Source organism: Podarcis pityusensis (genome assembly GCF_964106645.2).
Source record: "Podarcis pityusensis genome assembly, chromosome: 8".
Taxonomy (NCBI): domain Eukaryota; kingdom Metazoa; phylum Chordata; class Lepidosauria; order Squamata; family Lacertidae; genus Podarcis; species Podarcis pityusensis.
Genome location: NC_138033.1, coordinates 52,562,975 through 52,588,513, shown reverse-complemented (window position 1 = coordinate 52,588,513; position 25,539 = coordinate 52,562,975). Strand labels below are relative to the sequence as shown.

The following is a 25,539-nucleotide window of genomic DNA, read 5'->3' as shown; positions in this document are numbered from 1 at the left end:
TGGAATCTTCTTTCCTGTAGTTTGGATCCATTGCTCCGTGTCCGCTTCTCTGGAGCAGCAGAAAACAACCTTTCTCCCTCCTCTATGTGACATCCTTTTATATATTTGAACATGGCTATCATATCACCCCTTAACCTCCTCTTCTCCAGGCTAAACATGCCCAGCTCCCTTAGCCAGCTCCCTTAGCCATACCCAGCTCCCTTAGCCATACCCAGCTAGACTTGGTCTAGCCTTAACTGGCATATCTGCACCCACTCTCCATGGATCACCAGCATCCATGAGAGTGCAACACTGTGTAGATCCAAAGACTTCAAGGTATGGATTGGGTGAAAAGGAGAGATAGGGCAGGGTGTCACAGCCCTCATGCACTTCTGTCTATAATGTATGAGGGAGGTGTAATGGGACTAATATTTAGATAAATCACAGGATACGTGCAACGCAACGACAGTAGGGATTGCAATTAATGTCAGGAAATCAAACATTCTCTACAATCCCCATTCTGCATCGAAACATCAGTCGCTCTCCAACTCCACCAGAACAATCTGACTTATTATTAAGGGGGGGGGGATAGTTAGCAACCTCTGAAACAGCACACCATATATTAAATAGCTATAGGGTTTTTTCTTCCTCTTTTGATGTCAATGGCAAAAAATGCATTAAGAAAGAGTAACTGTTTCATGTCATTCTGCTTCAGTATTAATATCTTGCTTTTAATTGCTCAACATGACAGATCATTAAATCCAAACAGGTTTATCACAGTGTAACAAACTTTATGCCTTAAATAAATAAATCTAATTTACCTATCCTGTTTTTTTAGAATTTATTTTTCTATAAATCATAATTGTGTGACATGTTTATACAATAAACTGCCACAATTTATGTTCTCCAGATTTACTATTTTAAAAATAGGCCATTATGCTACACTTCCAATATGTTAATTTCCACCAAAGTTTCCATAACCAAGAATGACCTATATCAGGAGAAAGAATTTAGAATTGGACTGACCTCTGGCAGGAAGATTAACTTGCAAATGCCTGGGGACAGATGTCAGAGGAGGGAATTGTGTGTGCATAAGAAAAACAGCAGAAAATGTATTTTGCAATGCTATATGAGAAAGTGGTAATGTACCAGGGTAGCAAATACTAAGACTATTGCGCTGCTACCACAATTCAGGTAAGTGACACTTGCAGTATTCGCATTAGTCAGAATGGTACCCACTCTGCTTTCACCATGGAAGAAAATCTCCATTACAGACATAGAAAGAAGCTGAATTTTCTGATGAAGATGAAGGCCATCAACCATAAATTGCACCAACCTCACTCATACCTTGCTCCCACTGACAGGGAGGCTCAGTGGGCTGGCTCAGACATAATGCTAAACCATAGTTTAGCATTACAATTATGTGTCTAGGTGAGTTTCAGGCTTGTGTGTTGTCTCCTCCCCATCCTCATTCCAGCACAACTGTGAAGAGACTGAAACTTTCCACTTTAGATTAACTATACTTCTGCATGGCCTCTGAATCCAATAAACTGTTATTAATGTTAACTATGGTTTGTTGAAACAAGTCAACTTCAATTCATACTTTAAGGAGTTTGTTTTATTTTGGCAACCCATAGCTATGACTACACTTCAATAGATTAACTGTCATTAATCTAAACTAGAAGCTACCAATCTCCTTTAGAAGGACATGTTCATAATGTTGGAGGAGCAGAGGGCGGCGGGGAGCATGCAAGCCTGAGACACATAGTTCTATGTCTGAACCCTCCAATTATACGATGGCCCTATTTTGCACAGCAAATTCTGCTTCACAGTATATCCTTGTGGGCATGAAATTCCCAAGGGCTGAGCATCAGTGAAAGTAGCAAGAGGGCTAGTTTAGGCTTAAGAGGACACTATGGTCGTAACTCTGCAACAACATGGATACCCAGCACTTCCTACTTTTTGAACAACAACAACAGCAAGAAAGGGACCGATCCATGGCTCAATAAGCTTACAACTTAATTTATTTATATCATATTCACCTAGCCATTTGCTCTCTTATGGGAGTCTCATAAGGAGAGTATTAAACTTAAAAAAAGAATAACGATAATGATTTCAAAATGACATTTCAACAAAGAATTAAAACCTAAATTCATTTCCTCCACCAAAAGTCTGTTGAAAACAAGGAAATCTCTTTCTGAAGTTATTATCCATCTTGCATTCTCCTTCCAGCTCAAGACTGACATACATATGTTTGCTGAAAAGGGCCGCTATTCATTTCCTCATGCAGGAAACAAATAGACTATACCCCTATAAATCTGAAGGCTCCTTCTGAATCCATGCCTCTGGGTGCGTATCGCCAATGAGTGCTCCCAGCATTTTACACCACAGTTTCAAGTGATTATTAACTTATCCCCAATCTTCAAGTGTTCCTAACACCAAAGGATTCCTTTTAAGAGGCATTTTCTCATTTCTTACAAATATAGTTCCCTGGTTATTCAAGGAAAAGAAAGGCTTACAGAAGCAGCCAGCAGTGCAGTTGGCTCTATTCAACTTGACAATAAGCACACCGTCTCTTTTCTCCTGTCAGGATGCTCCCTACACATGTAAATATTTAATGCTAATACCATCCTTCACTCAGGGCTCGTATTGTCTGATCAAGCATCTATTTCTGTCTCTTAGATACACTGGAAGATAAAGAACATTTTTCATGTCTCCTGCTCAGTCACACAGAGCCTTGGATTCTCAAAAGTTCTCCAAAGTTCAATAATTCATTAAATGCCGCGCACTAGGGCCAGTCTCACTCGCTGAAACACACAACTCTAGACTATGGGAAAACTATTCAATATGCCTTGGTGATTTATTTTTTTTTAAAGACATTGCTCCCAAGAGGTACTATTGTGTGTTGTCCACAAAGAAGGAGCCCATGTCATTTCTGTGCACATATTTACCAAGCCCAATGACTGCATTACCCTCAATGTTCAACATCTTGGTAGTTTGTTTTGCTGAGGATCTAAAAGCAAATCAGCTACCGCAATTCTGCAGGAATTCCAAACAGGCAGCAAAAGTTCACCAGAACCATGTTTTGCTTAACAAGGCAACAGGACGTTTATTATGTAATATTAAGGGCATAATTCACCAAGGACAGCTTTTGTACATGTTTCAGAAGAACAGAGGGGATTTTCACATGTGCACTCTTGTGCAAGCCACATTTGTTCAAATTAGGTTTGCTCAGGAGATATTCCTGGAGGGTTATACCTCAAGTTGTTGTTTGGTGATGCTATAAAGGTAAAGGTACCCCTGCCCGTACGGGCCAGTCGTGTCCGACTCTAGGGTTGCGTGCTCATCTCGCTCTAGAGGCCGTGAGCCGGCGCCGTCCGAGGACACTTCCGGGTCACATGGCCAGCGTGACAAAGCTGCAGCTGGCGAGCCAGCACCAGTGCAGCACACGGAAATGCCGTTTACCTTCCCGCTAGAAAGCGGTACCTATTTATCTACTTGCACTTAAGAGTGCTTTCGAACTGCTAGGTGGGCAGGAGCTGGGACCGAACGGCGGGAGCTCACCCCACCACGGGGATTCGAACCGCTGACCATACGATCAGCAAGTCCTAGGCACTGAGGTTTTACCCACAGCGCCACCCGTGCCCCATGTTGGTGATGCTATACTGGCAACTATTTTCAAATTCTACAATTGCAACGGGTTTGCAACAGCAACAGTACAGAACTCAGCGGCTCAGAGCTTCTTTCAGACTTGAAATGGGGGGCAATTTTCACCTTTTGTTCCCAGGTACACAAACCCAAGTTCAAAATAACTGAAATGTGAAGGGTAAAACGTCAGGACTCAGGAAATGTAAGACTCCAGGCAGTCACAATCCAGTAAGGAGAGCTGGGTGCCACTTTTGGGGGGCCAAAAGCAGTTACATGGTCCAAAACAGGAAGGGGTCAGATACCAAAGCAGCAACTGAAGAGAGGACAGAGAAATTACAAGGTCTTAATCCAACCCTCTGATCATTAGACCATTCAGGATCTCTTCCTTCCCTTCATATATTCTTGACCTCAGCAATGGGAAGAGATCACCAAACACACATCCCAACACTGGGAACCGCTAAGATTTACAAGACTGGACCATTCAAGCTATTCCTGTTTCCATCAGGAATTTGGTTTCCAGGTAATTGGAGCAGGACAGCAGGTGTTATTAATGAAGAACTTGAATTTGTTGTCTGCTCTCACCATCTTCTATGTTTTTCAACTGATACATCTTTCATGGTAGCACTTTATTGACTGTCTTCCACCAATGAAAGATGTCCTACACCTGCATACCAATCACGGTTGCCCCTCATTAAACACTGACCCTTCATCTCCTATGTAGCAATACTAAACATAAATTACATTTTGTTGTAGCCCAAAGGTGAGAGAGATGAGAGGAGTATAAACAAGGAATAATGCAAGAGCCGGTTGGGTCAGCCCATCATTATAGTCCTTTCAGAAGCTATTGATCTTGCGCGTAGTCAGTGGACTGAAAATAATTACTTCTCCTAACCTATGTTGTACACAAGGCAGGCAATAACAACAGGTCAGGAAAGATGCATATAATGTTTGTTTCCTGTTTAACTGTTTTAAATGATCTTTCCTGGACACCGTTGAGTGTGATGCTTCATTTCCCAGCAAAGAAAAAGAAGAGGTATCAAAAAGAAATACGGGACTATAATCCACGCTGAAATTTAATGGCACCGTCATTTGTAGCATGCTGAACTATACCCAAGTACAAACAATTCTGAATATGTAGCACACAGACATCATCACTGTGATACAAAGAACTATTCTAATGCTAATGGTCTTAGGGATGGCTAATAAGGGGCAATATCCAGCTACCATGAACTGTCAGTGCATGGATGTATGCACTATTCTCCCCACTGTGTGCACCCTGGTTACCACATCTGCTCCAGGCTAGGGTTGACAAAAACCCCAGAACAGATTGAGGGACATGGGAGTTCCATTACACAAGTGGAAATCCTTGCTCAAGTTGGATACCACCCATGCTTTTTTGCCTCATTCCCCCAGCCCAGCCCAGCCCTTTGAAGTCACAGGCTTCAATTTCACCAGGCTGCAGCAGAGGGAGAAGTGAGACCCTCTCCATCAGCCTAGCTTGGACAAGCTGCCTCCTCTTCACCCAGAATGGAATCCACCAATGAGGCAGCAAAACACCTTCCACTGGCCTGCCTGGGACCATCCATTTGGCTCTCTCCACTCCCAGAACTATCCCCTGCAGTGGCTTAACTGCCTGCTCCTTTCCTAACCCTTTCTCCTTTGGTATCACATCTATTAAGATGTAACCCAGAGATAGGGGAACATATGGCACTTCAAATGGTGCTGGACTCCAACTCCCATCACCCCATCCATTGGCCATGCTGGCTGGGGCTGCTGGGAGTTGGAGTCCAACAACATCTGGAGGATCCCAGATTCCCCACCCCGATGTAGGCCATTACTTTAAACTGCTAAACACCTGAATGCATTGGCAGAAAGGCAATATAGATGAGGAGGAGTTTGGATTTGATATCCCGCTTTATCACTACCCTAAGGCGTCTCAAAGCGGCTAACATTCTCCTTTCCCTTCCTTCCCCCACAACAAGCACTCTGTGAGGTGAGTGGGGCTGAGAGACTTCAGAGAAGTTTGAGTAGCCCAAGGTCACCCAGTAGCTGCATGTGGAGGAGCGGGGAAGCGAACCTGGTTCACCAGATTACAAGTCCATCACTCTTAGCCATTACACCACACTGGATGATGATGATGATGATGATAATTTATTTATACCCCGCCCATCTGGCTGGGTTTCCCCAGCCACTCTGGGCATCTTTCAACAAAATATTAGAAATAGAATAAAACATCAGACATTAAAAACTTCCCTAAACAGGACTGTCCCTGTTGCTGTTGTTGTTAAGTAATTATTAATTATGCAGAATCTGCAATTCATATTAAAAGCAGTCCAAATTAAATCAATAAGAACAGCAGGGTTCTTCCCTGCTCCTTTTGGACACATGGGACTAAGAGATTTGGTTCTTTGCTTCGACCCACTTCCTCTGTTCTGCCAGCCTATATCCTGGTCCCTTAGACCAGCATCCCAGATTCTTTGTGATTTTCTTTCCCTACTTTGCTGAGTCTTTGCCTCAAGTTGCAATGGACAACTGTCTCCTCCCACCCTGGAGCCATGTCCACTGCATTTTTTCCTTTTTGCCACCCAAGGTGGTTGGGCTTTTGGGGGGGAGGGGGACATAAAAATGCCTGGGGGGCCCCAAACTAGGGATTAACTACCACTACTTCATAGCTTAGCCTTAGTGCTGCCTGTGAAAATAGCCATTGCAGGATCATTACCACAAGAGCTTCCAGTAGCTGCAGCAGTAGCTACCCTTTTTCAGCCTGGGAGCCACATGTACTCACGGGAAACCTTCCAGGAGCCACATTCCACTGGTGCGCTTGGGCCAGAGGCAAAGAGTGTGGGGCGTCACATGAAGAGAGTCTTAAGGGCTAGATAGAAAGTTCCAGTCCAGATGTTCCCCATCTGACATATAATGCAGCCTCTATACCTAAAGCATGCAAATGCTGCTGAAGACTAAGCTACAGTGGTACCTCGGGTTAAGTACTTAATTCATTCTGGAGGTCCGTTCTTAACCTGAAACTGTTCTTAACCTGAAGCACCACTTTAGCTAATGGGGCCTCCCACTGCCTCCGCACCGCCGGAGCACAATTTCTGTTCTCATCCTGAAGCAAAGTTCTTAACCTGAAGCACTATTTCTGGGTTAGCGGAGTCTGTAACCTGAAGCATATGCAACCTGAAGCGTATGTAACCTGAGGTACCACTATATTTCACCGCAAAGAAGATAACCTGCGTTCTACCAAATGCAAATAAGGGCCATCCACTGTTCTGTATGCAAAAGTAGCCAGCCACATCCCTTGGATGTTCATAGGCAGCGCATGGTGACAGAGGGATTTGACAATATTCAAATGAGGAGATAACAATAGTGGAAAGGTAACTATCTCACCAGCAGCCTGCCTTTCTTTTGGTGCCTTGGAGGCCCATTATGGTAAAAGTTGCTCAGCTGGAGGCATATGTAAGGAAATGCCTGTCACAGTCCCAATGCAAATTTAATTACTTCAAGTTAAAACCTTCCATCTTGTCTAAGGGTCCCTTTTTTTTTTCTTTTTTTTTTGGAGGGGAGGGAACCCTTGCAACTGTAAACAAGCACTACATTGCAATCAGGTGTCAAGGGTTTATTTGATCTCTTGCAAAATATGTCACAAATCACTGGCAGAAAGTGGGTCGAGTGAGAGAACAAAGGAAAAATCTGTCAATGGACTAGGTCGCTCATGTGAGTTTGCCTATTAGTGCACCAGATCTTTCTGCTCCTGTCTAATGCTGTCCATATAAAACAATCCCAGCCTGACAGTATTTTGTTATCTTGCATTTGATGTAATTTTGCTACAGTAAGCAGAAATCAGGGAGGAGGGAGAGGGGGACAACCGGTAGACTAACCGTAAGTAACACTAAAAGGCATCAGAAACGTTGCACTGGAAAAAAAAACAAAAAAAAAAAACAAATGCATCTTATTTGCTCACTTTGCCATTTACACACTGCTACTGTACACTTTAAAAAAAGTGCCTTAAGACAATGCCTGAGAGGTAGAAGATAAAAACCACACACCAAAATGGCACTTTGTGCTGTCGAACAACATTTCTCCATTTGTACTTTTTGCCTTTGAGCCACATCTCAGGGAAGAGCGATCCTAGGGAAGCAGAGTCGCACAGAAACACATCCACTTTCATTAATCCATTACATTTCTACGGCAACATAGCCTACCTCCTTTGAGCTGTGCCCTAGCCTAACATATATCAGGAAGACTGGGGGGAAGCAATGTGAGGGATGCCCAGGTGTTCAACATTAATATATGGGCTCTGGCACCTTCGCCAAGCTGGTTTCCTCCAGATGTTCTATATTACAACACACATCAGCCCAGAATATCTTGGGGGGAAGCAGGTTGGCAAATACTTGGCTATGCTAACTAGGCTTTGGGAAGGAGCCCTTGCGCCTCCTTCCTAATGCTGCTGCCACCCCGGCAGCTGATTCCATGGCCCCCATCCAATGGTAGTGAAATACTGGAGCTCCCCAGGAGCAAGGTAGAATGCATGGCGGCTGTAGGAAAATTGTGGTCATCCTGCTTATTGGCACTTAGAGGGTATGCTAGTTTAGCAATATTTGTGCTTATATGGGCCCCAAGGCAGCAAACATGTGGTTTCTCTCATCCAGGCACTGACCACGCCCAGAACCTGCTTAGCTTCGTCTAGGTAGCAGCTTCATGTGCCTTCAAACCATATCCTGGGACCCTGTTTTAGCATCCTATTTTGCACATACCAGATGCTTCTGACAAGCTCACTAGCAGAGGTAGAGGGAAGCAAGAGAGGCCAAAGGCCACTCCTGATCTCATGCTACATAAAATCTCCAGAGCCAAATAATGGTTTAAAATGCCTTTGCATTCACAACTCGGTGCATATAAATTTCTGGACTGGGTTATTTGCCTGTTGAAAAACCATCCCTCGATTTGTACCACCCGGGAGGTAAAATGTGAAAATTCGCTAACCATTATTCTGAAATGTTTAGCAGATCTAATGTCTATGTATCTTTCAACCTTCAGAAGCACATTAATCACCCAACGTTTTGATAGCCACTTACAGTTATTACAACACACCTGCTTTATTAAGTTTATAAAATGGATGCTCAGACTTCTTTGTTTTCCAAATAAGAAAAAGGGAGGGGAGATAGCCTGTTTGACTATGCGATTCTGGATGTGTTTCATTTATTCATATACAGCAATACCACTATGGGGACAGTATGCTTCCTTGGTCTGGAACAGACTTCTTTTCCATTCTCCAGCTGCTTGCTAAACTGAATTCATTACAAGACGAGTGCCAGTTCTATTTATCCCATTCCATGGAAATTTAAACATTACATAAAATGTTACCATTCCCTGCATTATAAACTCGCATATGAAGTGTATGATAATATTAGCATTAATGTTTTTGTGTCCTCTGAAGCAAAGCAAATAGGGGATGAAGTAATTCTGTCTATTACTCAACTACAGTTGCAAATGAGAAAATTACAAGAGGCATATTGAGTGATAATAAAGAGCCCAGGCGACAACTGTAACAATATATCTACTTTGTCATCATAGTCTTTATATATTTAAGAAAAGCTAATCTGCAATTTTTCCTCACCGATATACATTAGCTCCCCTGTTGAATTTCAGCCCATTAAATTCCAGCCTATATGTTTTACTCACTTCATTTGTTGGGAGGACAAAGACAAACAAACCATCAAACTAGACGATACGCCGCACTTACAAATTCCATATAATGCTTTGCAATTACAAAAGGAATCATTGCAATTTGTTGCATTGCTACATTAATGGAACTGTGCCACATCGACTAAACTATATTTGCTTCAGGTTACAACTAGCAACGTGTCCTATGTCCTGGACCTTTCCATTGTCGGTAGCTACAGATGTGATATATGCTGTTTGCAAGCTCCGTGGCAGAAAGCCACAACAGCTGTCAGCAGACGTTCCAAAAGGTTTCTTGTTAACATTTCCAGACATTGTGCGACCCAAAGCAGGGGAAAGAGCAGTCGATGCCTTCCTCAAAACAGAAACTGATGTGGCATTCTGATTTTGTTTTTTTTTAAGAGGCATATACATTTTCTCCCTTCAAAACACCTCAAGTGCCGTGTGATCCAATCTCACACACATTTACTCCAAGGTTAATGTCACTATTGCTGCAGGAATTACTCCTGGAGAATTGTGCACAGGATCACAACCTTGAACATTTAATCTGCACCGCTTAGGGAAGTTGTGTCCAGCTAAGCTATACTCAGAGCAGACCCACTGAAACATGAAGCTAAGTTAGCCAAGTCCATTAATTTCAGTTGGTCTGAGTAGGATTAGCATTGGATACAACCTACTATTATTATCACTGGCAGCAATAGGCAGCAGGGAGCTGTAGAGTGAAGCGATTTCCCAAAGTCAACTGCAAGTCATCTGAAAGAAAAGCAAAATTCCAAGCAGTGGTATTCAAAGAGCTCAGAATATCTGAAGGGAAAGACATATCAGGGGCCAAGCCCAAATCATGTTCAAGCCCACAGGGGTGCAGTTTCACGTACCACTGAATGCCTGCAACTACAACACACTTGCAGCAAAGGGCTATTCCTATAATGCCCTGCATGTGGTCGTCTTGGATGCAGCTGGTTGGTTGCTGTGAGAAAGAAGAAGTTGATGTGGATGGGAATCCATCTGGATGGGAATCGACCATTTATCTGATGAAGCAGGGCTCTTCCTATGTAGCTATGTTTGCAAACGGACAGAGGCTGCATAAGCTCTGAAATTCTATGGTACACAGAAGAGGGAACTCTGAACAAGAATGGTCACACTTCAGGCTGGCTGGGAAAAGGGATTGACTGTTAAATCATTCTGGGAGTTGCAATTTTGTGAGGAATTCAGGGTTCTCCTAACAACTCTCAGCACCCTTAATACACTACAGTTCCCATGATTCTTCAGGGAGGAAGCCATGATTATTAAAGTGGTATCATAGTTCATTAATGTGCTGATGGGGCCTGAATCAATGCCAACACCATCTCTTATATTAGCAACTTGTATATAACTATGTGCTGTGTGTACCTCCTTTTGTCTGTCCTGAATCTCTCTACCAAATTTCCAAACATGTAGGTGGGCTTTCAGGGAGTTCAAATAGGAGGAGATGCCCACGTTACTCTGCATCACTGATAAGACATCAACGGTTTCTCCATAGTATGAAGTGACTCCTGCACCACTGAGTCGTTGTGAAAACTTTGCTTATGGCCTAAGTGAAGGTGAACTAATGTGGACCACCCCATATGAGATTTGTCCAACTCCATTTTGAAAGAAGGGCAGTAGCACTGGATGGCAACACATATGAGATTTGTCCAACTCCATTTTGAAAGAAGGGCAGTAGCACTGGATGGCAACACATAGAGACAGACAGTGACTGATCTGATCACGCCGTTCCAATAGCAGCGAGAAAGGATGAGCTAAAACATTATAATGAACTCACAAGACCAACAATGAAGTGCTGCACTATGGAGTGATCAGGTTTAGGGTTCCAGCCAGCCATGCTATCTTTCATGATGTTCTAGTCCATTCTGCCTGCCCAAGCTTCCCAGCTTCCCCACTCCAACAGTCAGGTGGTATTCCAGGTTTACTGAGCATGCTCAGTTCTCACTGGCCCATTCTACAAGGCCACATAAGGATCCATGCTCACAAGGATGAATTTGCTATCAAGCTGGGATATAAGGGTTCAGGTAGTCCCTGAAGTACCCTGGACCTAAGCTGTTCAGGGCTTTGTAAATTAATACAAAAATATGGAACCTGGCTTGATAGCAGATGGGCAGGCCATGCAAATGCCTTAACAATGGTGTCATATGTCATCCAGATACCCCGATCAGCAATCTGGCTGCAGGATTCTGCTATCAGATAGAGGTTCTGAACCAGGCTCAACAGCAGTCCTACACAGAGTGCATTGCAGTAATCCAGCCTCAACGTTACCAATGCATGGACTATAGTGGTCTTGCTTCTACCCCATGAGTATTTTTTTTTTACCTGTAGCCAGATCATAGAATCGTAGATATGTCAAATGTTTCTATAGCAAGCAGAAATATCTCCGCCTATACCACACACACAAATAAACACTGATACTAAAGGGTCGAGGGGACGACAGTATCATCTGCCTTGAGCTACTCTATCACAGTCATTCTCCTTCTATCAAAGAGAACAATTCTATCATTTTATATCTGCAGCTGCAAAGAAGCCAAACTAAAAACAAGTACCCTGGAGGTGTCTTAGTTTCCATTTTACCCAATACAGACATTTTACTGTAAGCGCATTAAAGCTGATGGAGAGGCAAAGATTTGCGCCCTCAGAAATCAGCACTACAAAGGTCTCGACCTTTCTAACATGCCAACATTTGTAGTGCAATGACAGTGCAGTTGACGACAGACCGCTTCCCTCAAGATATCACCTTTGGTTTGGTGCTAGAGGCACAACATAGTATTATGTGTCTTTGACCTCTCATAAAGGGGCGGACACTGCTGATTACTTCTTGAAGAGGGGAGCAAATGGAAGAATGGGAGATGCCTGATGAATGGGCAAACAATCTCTGGAGTATCCTTACTTGAGACATGTCATAACCTAGAGGGTGACAGCAGACTCTAGTAACAATCAATAGTGTGTAGCACAGTTTTACTGTTTGGATAAAACACACACAACATACAGTTTTAAAAAAACAAAAAAACTTGCTATTTCAGAATCTGACAGTGTACCACCAATGGAAATCTTCTATTATTATTTGACTAATGGTGCTTTTTTTCATTTATTTAACTTAGGATAATTATACTTCACCTTTTTTCCTTATACATAGTATTCCCTGGGAGTCTCCCATCCAAATACTAAATAGATCTGAACCTGCTTAGCTTAAGCAAGAAGACTGCATCCTGTGCCCTCTGGCCACACCCTTCCTCTGACACCCACTCACACTTATATTTTGCTTATTCTTGCCTCTGGGGACCAGGAGATCTGTGTGATTACTCTGGGCAACCATGGTGACTATTTTTCCTCAGTTACCGAAAATGAGAAACTGTAACTCCGTAGTTTGATTCCACCACCAGTATAATGGCATAGTTCTCAGAACCTACATAATGTTATCTGTATAGGCAACTCCCTATTTATACGGGGGTTGCGTTCCAAGGCACAGCACATGCCACTGGCCATGCGTGTGCTGAACGCATGCAAATGGGGAGTTGCCTGCATTTGATCTGAAATTGGTTTTATATAAATTGTTATTGATGATGCTTCTATTATTGATAGAATTAGTCATAAATTTGGGGAATTAGTCATAAATTGGGGGGGGGGGGAGTTGTAGACAAGGCCAATCCGCAAATCTATGCCTCTGATCCAATTTTACACCAGACAATAAAATCTGGCTCTTTTGTAAACCACTTAGAGGTCTTCTATCAAGCAATCTGTGCATACATTTTGTTAAATAACATAAATAAAACTCAAGCTCAAAAAAAGAGCAAAACAAATTTACAACTCATGGTTGGCCTGGTAAATATTTTTGTAGAACCAACAATACCATACAATATATGTTAGGCTGCTACAGTTAGTATGTAACTTTTTCCCTACTACAGATTTGTACTAAGTTGCACAACAAGTTAAACAGAATAATGTTTTGCCAGTAACAACTAGAAGGATATTCTCAATAAACTGTTTCACAGCTTGGGAGTATCCAAGCGGTATACCACTGGCCATAGTGGCTGATGCCAATGGACTACATCAACCTTTGGAGGGCCACATCTACAGGGTCACAACTTCCTCATACCTTGTATGTGGCAGTGGCAAGAGCGGTGGGCTTGAGCAGGGAGCGGAGGAAGGCCTAGGTTCAAATACAGTGGAACCTCGGGTTATGTCCTCCTTACAAATGCTTCGGGTAACGAGCTCCGCTAACCTGGAAGTAGATGCCCCTAGTTGCGAACTTTGCCCCGGGATGCAAGCAGAAGTTGCGCGCCAGTGGCACAGCAGCAGCCAGAGGCCCCATTAGCAAAAGTGCGCCTCATGTTAAGAATGGTTTCGGCTTAAAAATGGACCTCCGGAACAAATTAAGTTCATAACCGGAGGTACCACTGTACAAGCTTAGCAACGAAGCTGACTATTTGACCTATCTCAAAGTTTTGTTTTGTTTGGGGGGGCGGGGCGGGGGGCTACTAAACATGTAGATCATCCCAACCAGAGTGGAATACAAATAGAAATAAACCTCACCAATCAGGTTATTTTTTGCAAGTAAATTTTTATTCAGAATTTGTACAAAAAAAAAAGAAAAAAGAACTAACAGATACAAAAATAAACATTTCAACACAAACTACCCATCCCATTCTCATTCTATACAAAAAGGAAACATACAATCATACAAAAAGTAACAATATAACCGTTAGGCTCTCCTTAGCCTTTGACTTCCCTTCACCCTTTTGGTAAGTGTCAAATAAATCTCGGATTGCGTAATTAGTTTATTAAAGTTTATAGTTATTAGCTGATAAAGTTTTTCTAATACCGCCAGTTCCTCCTATATATCCGTTCCAATATATTTCCAAAATTTACTCCAATTTTTTTGAAATTTCTGGTCGTCTTGGTCTCGTATTCTGCCTGTTAATCTATCTAGCTCGGCATAGTTGATCATTTTGACCTGCCAGTCACTTATGTTAGGAATAGTTTCTATTTTCCAGTTTTGTGCCAGCATAATTCTTGCGGCTGTGGTGGCATAGAGAAATATTTTTTTATCTTCATTTTTTATTTCCTTACCCATTATTCCCAGCAAAAAGGCCTCAGGTCTCTTGGGAAAAGTATATTTAAAAACTTTTTTAAGTTCATTATAAATTGCTTCCCAAAAAACCTTCACCTTGTTGCATTGCCACCACATATGGTAGAGGTCTCCCTCCACTTCACCACATTTCCAGCATGTCTTATTTTCTGATCTATAGATTTTAGCCAATTTTGCCGGCGTAAGATACCATCTATAGAGCATTTTCCAAACATTTTCTCTCAAACTCGTACAGGCCGTAAATTTAATATCTCTATTCCACAATTTCAACCACTTTTCAAACTCGATGTTATAACCGAAGTCAATTGCCCATTTAATCATTGCCTCTTTGACTTCCTCGTCTTTTGTATGCCATTCCAGTAATATGTCATATAATTTAGACAATGTTTTGTTTTTGCCTTCTATTATTTCTATATTGAATTTTGATTTCTTGTCCTCAAAGCCCATTTTTCTTTTATCTTGTTTTAACATATCATTCACCTGATGATATTGTAGCCAACCGGTGAATTGATCCTTTATTTCCTCATACGGTTTAAGTTTAAGCCCTTGTTCTGATTTTCTTACCAAATCTTCGTAGGTGGCTGTCTTCCCTTCCATGTTATTTTTTTTTATTGTTAAGACCTCTACTGGTGAAATCCACCATGGTGTTTTTCTTTCGAGAAGGTTCTTATTTCTTTCCCAGACCTGATATATTGGTCCCCTGAAAATATGGTTTAAGAAAGCCCTGTGGACTTTCACCTTCTCGTACCAGAGATATGCGTGCCACCCATACCGATTATTGAAACCTTCTAAATCCAGTAGGTCTCTGTTCTCCAATTTTATCCAATCTTTTAGCCAAAGTAGGCACGCTGCTTCATAATATAGGCTCAGATCTGGGAGAGCAAAACCTCCTCTTTCCTTTTTATCAGTTAGTATTTTCAGTTTAATCCTTGGTCTTTTCCCCTGCCAGATGAATTTCATCAGGGTTCTCTGCCATTCTTTACATTGTTTTAAACCTTTAATAACTGGAAGAGTTTGAAATAAAAACAACATCCTCGGCAAAACGTTCATTTTAACCACTGCTATCTTCCCTAAAAAGGAAAGTTTCATCCTCCCCCATATTTACCAATCAGGTTATTTTTAATTAGTTCAATCTGAATACCGTACATTTGCAGCTGAGTACATTTACCCACCTCCTTGGTTTTACACGGTATGTCCATGCATCACAGTAGATGCTATCTCAGAACAGGCATTTTCACCGATGTGATGTGTGCCATCAGCAGGGTTTTAAAAATTTAAATATGCAGTTTCGAACCAAGCATGGGCGTAGCCGGGGGGGGGGCAGGGGAAACAGCTAACCACAAGTAAATAAATCACAGTACTAAACCAACTGACCAATTGCGTAAAAGATAGGTCAGTTCTGCCCCCCCTAACATAACTCCAGCCCCCCTTAACACAAATCCTGTCTACACCCATGGGACCAGGTGACTTGAAGGAACCCTTGCTCTTCCCCTGCCTATCCTGTGCTTGTCATCAAGGCCTTGAACTTTCAGTCCCTGCTAAGCACCATTATCTACTCTTGGGCTTCTTTTCAAAAGCTGCCTGTACCACTTTAAAATTAATTGACTACAGTTTATTCTGCTTCTAACACTGGGGAGTCCTACAAAGAGAAAGGGAGGAAAAGGGAATCAATAAAGCTACCAAAACTTGAAGCAAGTACTACTTCTGCCATTTTAAAGTGTTCACAGAGACTAAAGAATCGCACAAGCTTGACCCTACATGCGTTCTTTCTCTCCCCCCTCCTTCTTAGATCACATTACTGAGTCCTTCAAAATGAACATTCCACTTTGACAGCTAAGCTCAGGCACCACTGGTCTAGTATCTAGCTACTTATACCGACAGCCAGAAAGCTGATAGGATATGTAAGTGAAGCTGAGAATTTAACTGGCAGAGCTGCTCAAATCTCAATCGTGTGCCGTTTGAAACTTAAGACCACAAGAGAAAACAGTTCACTGCTTTCCCCCAATACACACAGAGATTTCTTTCCTTTCCTTTTTTCTTTTTTCTTTTAAAAAAGCACTACTCTGGCAACAGATTCAACCTCATGGCCCCAAGAAAGCCATCTGAATACATTTAGCAAGTACGTGCACCAGGAATGCATAAAGAAGAAAAAGAATATTCCAATGATATGACTCGAGATGTATTCAACATGCCTATTTTTCTATGCACATTTGGTCATCCCATTGACAGCCCTGGAAGTTAAGTAATATGGGCTGCTGCACATAGGTTTCAAACCTTGATGGAACCCAATGGCAAGCTACTCTTGACAGTCAAATAATGACAAGCACGTTGCAGGCCGATGCCCGTCAATTCACGAACATCTCTGCCTGCTCCAACCGTTGCGCGGCGACTAAGCGGAGGGTCAAAGGTTAAGCTCAGAGAAGACAGCAATGAAGGGCAACTGTCATGCTCCGTTGCCTGCGGCGAAACAGCAAGGAGTGGTTGTCTTTGGAAGAACATGCAAAGTGCTCTCATTCTGTCCAGGCAGACACATATCCGAAGGTCCTAAATGAGACCACTGCCAATTCATGAACAGCCCAACTGACAGGATGCCATTCAAGCTGTCTAGCTCAAGTGGGGCTATGCTCAGGGTGGGCTTTTTCCCCTTCCTTTCCTATTTCAGATTACAAATGCATGCAAAGTATACGGTTAAACAGAGTCTACGGGCAGCTGTTCCCTCCACCTTTAGCCTCTTTTTTGTTTGAAGAAACAGAAAACTTGCTTTCCAAAAACTGATTTGTTTTAGAAAACGCAATGTTTTTGCTTTGCTCTCAGCAAAATAATAATAATAAATCTACATTTTCAGCAAGCAACTCTGATTATGAGAACCTCATTTCGTCACATGCAAAGACCAGCCAAACAAACGTAAAATGCAATGTGGAGAATTCAGTTGTTTCCCTGTTGCTGTTCCTTATTAGAAGTAAACTGTGTTAACCTATGTGTGCCTACTCAGAAGTAAGCACCACTGTGTTCAATACGACGTGCGCTCTGATAAATAGCATACTTCTTTTAAAAATCCCATTAACGTGTCATTTCTTTGCAAAGAGAGGAGAAGGAGATCAACCTGAACTCTGGCCTGCAGCAGTCAGGGGCAAACTTAGCGGTGTCACAGAAGTTCAACTGCTAATGACCTACCCAGGTGTCCACACCATTTCATTATAGATTGACTGATTGATATTTATATCCCACAAGGAGCTCAGAGTGGCATACACGGTTTCTCCACTCCATTTTATCCTCCCAACAGGTTTAGGCTGAGATGGTATGCCAGAGTGACTGACTCAAAGTCACCCAGTGAAAATTCATTGCTGAATGGAGATTTGAACTTTGATCTTCACAATATTGGGCTAACGCTCTAACAACTACACCACACTGCTGTAAGTCTTAGAGCAGGGCTGGGGAAATCTATGGCCCCCAGATGTTCTTGAACTATGAATCCCAACAGCTGGCTGGGGCTGGTGGGAGCTGGAATCCACCAACATCTGGAGAACCACAGACTCCCCATGCCTGTCCCACCGCAATTCACCTGCTTCTGCATGTGAAACCTCTTATGCAAGAACTACTTCCTTGCATTTAGTTTGCATGCAAGGCTTTTAGCATGAGGGTGTTAAAAAGTAAAAGAGAACCTCTTTTTCCATAAACCTGGCTAACACTTATATTGTTGGAGCCCTGACATGGTGAGTGAATGTGTTAAGATTAGAAGATGGCCTTATTTATTACAGAACCAAAGCAATGTTTTGCACTGTGTTGTTGTTTTTTAAAAATCCTAATAATTTCAATTAGAGATTGCATCAACAAGCTGAATTTAACTACTTTCCCCCTCCAAAACAGAGCTTGGAAAGAATGATGATTCCTAGCAGATGATCAAACACAAAACACCACTGCTTTGCATAACCTTATTTTAAAACCATTTGCAAGCAAGGATCTGCATGCTTGTGGTTCACATTTAAGTGATGTGAACTCATCTACTTTTGCCTGCATTAACATATAAAATACTTGCGGGAGGGGAGAAAAGTATCTTGTTTATTATATAAACATCACTGCCTTCCATCCTTCGTATCAGTCCAATGTATGCCCAACACTAAATGCTAGCCAACAAACAAAATGCTAGACCTTTATGAGACTTCAAATAAATAGCCCATCAAACTTGATTATATGTGATGAAGGAGGGAAGATAGTAGGAAAGCAAATGTTGGCAAAGATACTTATAAATACATGAATATTTTTCCTGCATCAATGCTGTTCTTCAGTTTATGATACTACATACTACCCTGTGGGCTGATAGCAACCCCAATCCCCAAATACCCATCCTTCCCATACAGTGGTACCTCGGGTTAAGAACTTAATTCGTTCTGGAGGTCCATTCTTAACCTGAAACTGTTCTTAACCTGAGGTACCACTTTAGCTAATGGGGCCTCCTGCCACCGCATCGCCACCGCGCAATTTCTGTTCTCATCCTGAAGCAAAGTTATTAACCCAAGGTACTATTCTGGGCTAGTGGAGTCTGTAACCTGAAGCGTCTGTAACCTGAAGCATCTGTAACCCAAGGTACCACTGTATACCGAACTGATTCTCCAAGGACCCATGCTAATTGTGAACTCATCCCCTAAGTATCTGCCTTTCCTATATGCTAATAGCAATCTCAATCCCCAAGTACCCACAATTCCAATATACTAATGTCAAACGGACAACTCTAGGTCCATAGACACAAGCTACACTGTCACTCTTTAATCTAGACCCTTGGCACCAGCATTCCCCAAGATCTGAGGGATGGCTCCACCTCCTCTTCTGACAGCTCCAAGGGTTCTTCAGCAGGTCTCCCCCCAGGGGAGACCCTCAAGGGGATATTCAGCCTTGCTTCCAGGAGACCCTGTACTGCAAGATCCTTGAGCTACAGAGCGTCTAGTGGTTTGTTCTCCAAGGAATCAGCATCTAGCACAAGACCAGAGTTAGGAATGACACTTCTTATCCTAACCACCTCTGTGGTGTTTTTCTATGTGCAGGGATTATAGAAAGGAACATTTTAAGGCATCAGTCTTCAACGGGTGGGTAGGGACCCAATACAGCCTGATCAAAGGTAGGTCACAACAGTAGCACGACTACCATTCACATATATGGTAGAAACTTAAGAAATGGATCCCCCAAAGCACTTTGGGATAAAGGTATATCCCGAGTCCGAAAAGGCTGAAAACTACCAAGTGAGGTGATGCTCACATGCACGCTAAACCACCTTCATGAGAACTGGGTCAGCGTCCCCCACAAACAGCAGTAACTACTTTACCACACCAGGCATCATTTCAAGCATTCAGCTCATGAAGCACCGGTTGCCTCAGGGTCATGAAATAATACTCAAAACTTTATAATCATTCATTGATTTAGTTTTCAGCATAGTATATCATTTGAATCCAATGGGAACATAAAGAGCTATTTGTGAGGTCAACCACAGTACAGTCAGAGGCTGACATGATATCGATGGTGAGGTAGAAAGAAATTGCCAAATACAGCAGATCAATACCTCGTTTCACCGTTACAGCCTTCTCCTGACATTATATATATATATATATATATATATATATTCTCTTTACAGCTACGAAAATAATAATAATGGAAGTGGGAGATAAATGCTTCCCTCCAGCTAAACTATTTGATTAGCTGAGGGCAGAGGTGACAATCGCAGTTGCAGTAAAGTAACTTTATCACCTTAAATAAAAGCGGTGGGATGAGGAGCTGATAAAAAGAGACAATGAAACTGAGCAAAATTCAAAGAGAATTGATTCTTTGAGGAAGTAGAGAGGCATGTGTAATGGTAGCACAATGGAGGAAAAGCTGCTGAACTACAAACAATACACATTTTCCCTTACTTCAAAACTTCTGGAATTATTATATTTTTAAAAAAAGGAAATAGGAACACGAAGGCCGCATTTGCACAATACACTAGGATACCACTTTAAACAGTTATGGCTTCCCACAAAGAATTCTGGGAGCTGTAGTTTGTAATGGGCGCTGAGAACTGTTAGGAGACTTTTCCCCCCTCACTAAGCAACTGTTCCAAGAGTTCGCTGGGAAGAGGGACTGATGGTTAAAACATTCTGGGAACTGTAGTTCTGAAAAAGAAATAGGGGTCTTCTAACAATTCTCAGCGCCCTTAACAAACTACCACTCCCAGAATTCTTGTGGGAGGGGGACAATGACTGTTTATATAGTGGTATCACAGCATTTTACATGTAAGGTGTGAATGTGGTCAGAAGCAGAGTATAATTAATTTTAATATATTTTTCACTCCATAAGATGCACTTTTTTCTTCCTAAAAAGTAAGGGGAAATGTATGGAGCAAATGCGTGGTCCCTGGAGCCAAATTGCCCAGGGGCGAAAAGCAGATCATGCTTTTTTTTTTTTTTTTTTTGAAAGAGGGAAGTGGGTGTTGAAACAAAGCCACTGATGGGCAAGCGATCGGGAGGGAAATAAGGGACGCTAGCGATAAAGGAGGCTGCCTGGGAGGGGGGAGGTAAAAGCCCATGGATCCTCAGGATTTTTGCATTGGGTCACCCCAAATTCACCATCAGATCACATAGCATGTCCATGGCTACAGCCTGCACAAAAAAAATCACACACCCACTGTATGGCGCAAAAAATGTGGTTACAAAGCACGGATCCACATGGATTCTCAGGATTTTTGCATTGGGCTACCACACAATTTCAATGTCAAATCACATGTCTGGCCACAGCATGAACCACAAAAATCATACATCTACTGTTTCGTTCAGAATATTTTTTTTCTTGTTTTCCTCCTCTAAAAACTAGGTGCATTTTATGGAGTGAAAAATACGGCAATTAAGATCCTCGTCGGAGACTTTGCTCTAAGTGCCCTGACGTGAACTGAAGAGGGAAAGAGGAAGACCCTTTTTGGTAGAACACCCATGGCTTTTCTGTGGGGGCTTTTTAGTTAAGGAAAAGGTGAGTAAGGGGGAAAACATGGTAGAGGTGCATAACATTACACATGGTGTGGCGAAAGTGGATATGGAGAAGTTTTGCCTCCCGCTCTCATAGTACTAGAATTTGGGGCCATCCAATGTAGTCCCAGGAAGGCTCTCCAATGTGGCCCTCAGGCTGAAAGAAGATTCAGCCTGCCTCCCTGCTTTAAGGAATGGAAAATAAAATTAAACAGGTTGAACAATACAAACTTACTTCTTCACACAATGCATAATTAATATATTCAGTTCTCTGCCATGAGACATGATTATGCCACTTTCTTAGAGGCCTTTAATAGGCATTAAGCCAATTCATGGAGGGTGTCTAACAATATGGATGACACAAGCAGTAATAGCTATAGACTTCCTCCAGATGTGGAGGAAACATGCCACACTGAATTCAATTTGAGGGGACTGTTGGAAGGGCAGCAACAGAGATCATTCCATGTGTGCCTTAAGGGTTAATTCTGTGGTCAGCAAGTCCAAGAAGGGGATGGGGGAAGGTGCTGCCTAGCAACCAGAGCGGCATGATTCTTGCGAGGTAACTCGTACTCTGATTGGCTGTGTAGTTCCAAGGCAGCTTTCCTGTGTTAATGTAGTTGTATGTCTCCCTGTCCTGCACAGGGTCTGAACTAAGAAAGACAAAACATTTCTGTTCCTTCTTCCTTAGTTTACACCATGTTTTTGTTCAGTTTGCTCAGTAAGGTGTTATCAGGGCTTTTCTCTTTGGACTCTGTGTTCATGTGTTATTTCAGTGACTTTTCCAGCGGGAAAAGCAATAACAAGAGAAGGCTTTTGCCATCCTGTCCTGCTTGCAGACTTCCCAGAGGCATCTGGCTGGTCAATGTAGGCGATGCTAGACTAGATTATCTAGCAGGGCTCATGCTGCACTGCAATACTAACTCTAATGTAGATTTTCATGCATTAGTCTAAGAAACATTATCCTTGCAAGACACAATTCAATAAAGTGTGAGGCAAACATGTAATATATATATTTATTTTAAGTACCTTACATCCTCAGAACTTCCAGATAACCCTTGCATCCACAGGTGTTTAAACCTGGGCAAGATGCATCCTAGCCTTATTTACAGCACACAAACACATAGACACACAGGTTTACATCCAGTTTTATATTTAGCCTCTTCATAAATCTGAAGCAACCTAAAGCACCAGCATAATTCAGGACTGCCAAGACAGACACTGCTCTTTAATTAAGTGGGTGATGTTCTGTTTAAAACCAGAAGACATCCTTGGGCTATAAGTGAAGATTAAGTGTCCATTCTCGCAAAAGAAGATCCAACTGTTATCAATGTTTAAAGGCTTTAAATCATGAAAAATAAACGATCTAATGGCCTGTATTCAATAGCAAGTAGAAAGTCAGGACACAGGCTGATTTGGATTAACACATTTTCAGTTATAACAAGTAATTTTACAGAGGATTAGTATCTTGATGGGCTGATCAATACGTGGCTCTGCTGCTATTACAGATGAAGAGAAAATTACCCCGCTGGTAATAAAGTGTGTGTGTGTTGGTTCTCCTTCATTTGCAGAGGCCATTACTGTAATGGTCCCTGCGTTAACAGCTGGGGCAATTTGAACCGGCGTCGGTGTGATGAATTTTAAAGCAGAGAACATTTGCCACGCTCTCCATCTTATGTTTCACACGCACCCCTCCCCGAATCTGTGCACCGCTTCCAACATATAGGTAATGCATTACATCAAACACACACCATTTCTCAATAAGCTGTCACATTAATAGCATTTGGAGGCCAATAATGCCCCATCGGGGCCCTTCCCACCGGAAAATTTCCATTGACAAGAGCATCTCTGCAAAATACTTCCCTGGACGAAAAATCGTAATGCGGGAGAAATTTATGCACGGCAAGATAGGGAAGAAAGGGAGTCCCAAGGAAGACTGGAAGACTGGGGAGGTTACATAAGGCGATGTGAAGCTGTTTGCTCTCCTAGTTGAGGGCTGTCTACTCCAGCCTTCCCCAACATGGTGCCCTGCAGATGTTGGACTACAACTCCCATCAACCATGTCTAGTGGCCATACTGACTGGGGCTGATGGGAGTTGGAGTCCAACAGCATCTGGAGAGGAAGGCTGACCTATTTCTGGGTCTCAGGCAGAGATTTTTCCTCATCTGGTTTGTTTTTTTTAACTGGAGATGCTTAGATGAGGTTTGGAACTTTCTGCATGCAAAGTGTGTGCTGTGTCATCAAACTATTCTGAGGCATAGAATCGTAGAGTTGTAGAGTTGGAAATGACCACAAGGGTCATCTAGTCCAACCCCCTGCAATGAAGGAATCTTTTTGCTCAATCTGGGGCTCGAACCTATAACCGTGAGACTAAGAGTCTCATGCTGTACCGACTGAGCTATCCAGCATATCTAAACAAAAAAAAGTCTGGCTGCTGGCTGAAGGTTGTAAGAGATGCTACATGTGTGTGTAAGGGCCACCAAAGGTATTACACCACAGACTGAAACCATCTTGCCCCAGTAAGCAACCTGGCCACTGAATTCTGCACCAGCTGAAGTTTCCAAACAGTCTTCAGAGGGAGCGCCACATACAGTGGTACCTCGGGTTACATACGCTTCAGGTTACAGACTCCACTAACCCAGAAATAGTACCTCGGGTTAAGAACTTTGCTTCAGGATGAGAACAGAAATCATGTTCTGGCGGCGCGGCGGCAGCAAGAGACCCCATTAGCTAAAGTGGTGCTTCAGATTAAGAACAGTTTCAGGTTAAGAACGGACCTCCAGAACGAATTAAATACTTAGCCCAAGGTACCACTGTATAATGTTTCACGGTAATCTAACCTCAAGTTTAGCAGAGCATAGGCAACAGAAGTTAGGCTACCCCTGTCCAGATAGCGTTGCAGCTGGGACATCAGTCAAAGCTTATGGAAGGTACTCTGTGCTACCATAGTTAAATCACTCTTTGATCCTGTAAGGCTGCAATCAAGTGAATTATTATAGGGAATGAATTCCAATTAAATCAGTGGGACATTTCCAAGTAAACAGCAGAGTAAAATAAAGGTCTGAGTGTCTGACTAGGAGTTGGCAAACTCAAGTTTAAATCCCCGTTTGGCCATGAAGCTCACCCAGTGATCCTGGGCCAGTAAATATCTCACTCCCTAGCCTACCTCAGAAAGTTATTGTAAAGATAAAAACACAGGGGGGCAGGAGCAAGAATCATGTATAACATCCTAGGTACCATGGACAAAGAGCAGAATATAAATATAAGAGCCAAACAAATACAAAGGATTTGTTGCAACAAGGTTGCAAGACTATGAATGTTTATCTAAACCAACAGTATTTATTTGTTTTAGCAGTATTTTATTATGATATTATGCTTAATTTGTTTTGATTATTGCAACTGTACTTTGTTGCATACTCCCCTGGGCTCCTTTGGGACAAAGGATGGAACAAAAGTATAATAAATAATCGTACCAATAGTTTTGAGGCTTATTTCCAAGTAAATATACATAAAACCAGGCTACATCTTTCGAGAATCTCTGGGAATACAGCTCCACCCCAGCTGGGAATACACAGCAGCAACAGTGGAAGAATTTCAAGGATGGGACAGCAGATAAAGGCCAAGGAATCCATAACTGAACATATTTAGACTGACACATGCTGTGAAAAATAATAATAATTAGAGCTTCCCATTTGAAATCCTATGAAAAGTTAAATAATATAAAAACATGAAGAGAAATCACTAATGCAGTTGTTATTTAAAAGATTAATACATCAATTGAAATGTAATTTGAAGTTAATAAGAATATGAATCACAGTAATATAAGAACTGGATGAATGCACTGATCATGGAGCGTGGGAAACCACTCCAAATAAATTGTATAAATCTTGAATTATTTGATATTAATTGGTATTTGTATAATTGGGGTAATATTGGAAAACTAATAAAAAATTATATATATATTTTTAAAGATCAGGCTACAAAGTTGCAATCCTGAACCCAAAGTTAAGCCCCATTGAAATCAGTACATACATGCTGATGGAGGAGTAAGGTAAGTGGTCCATTGCACACCTAACTGAGAACAAGTGGGGCTTGCTTAAAAATAAGCATGTACTGTATTAAAATCTGTGGGC

The 25,539-nt window shown here is 42.1% G+C and overlaps 1 protein-coding gene across 11 annotated transcripts in view; it reads right to left on the bottom strand.

The window, feature by feature from the left end:
* The window catches only part of FTO (FTO alpha-ketoglutarate dependent dioxygenase), a 261,131-nt gene that overhangs the window by 235,032 nt on the left and 560 nt on the right, over positions 1-25,539 (bottom strand). The window lies entirely within an intron of this gene.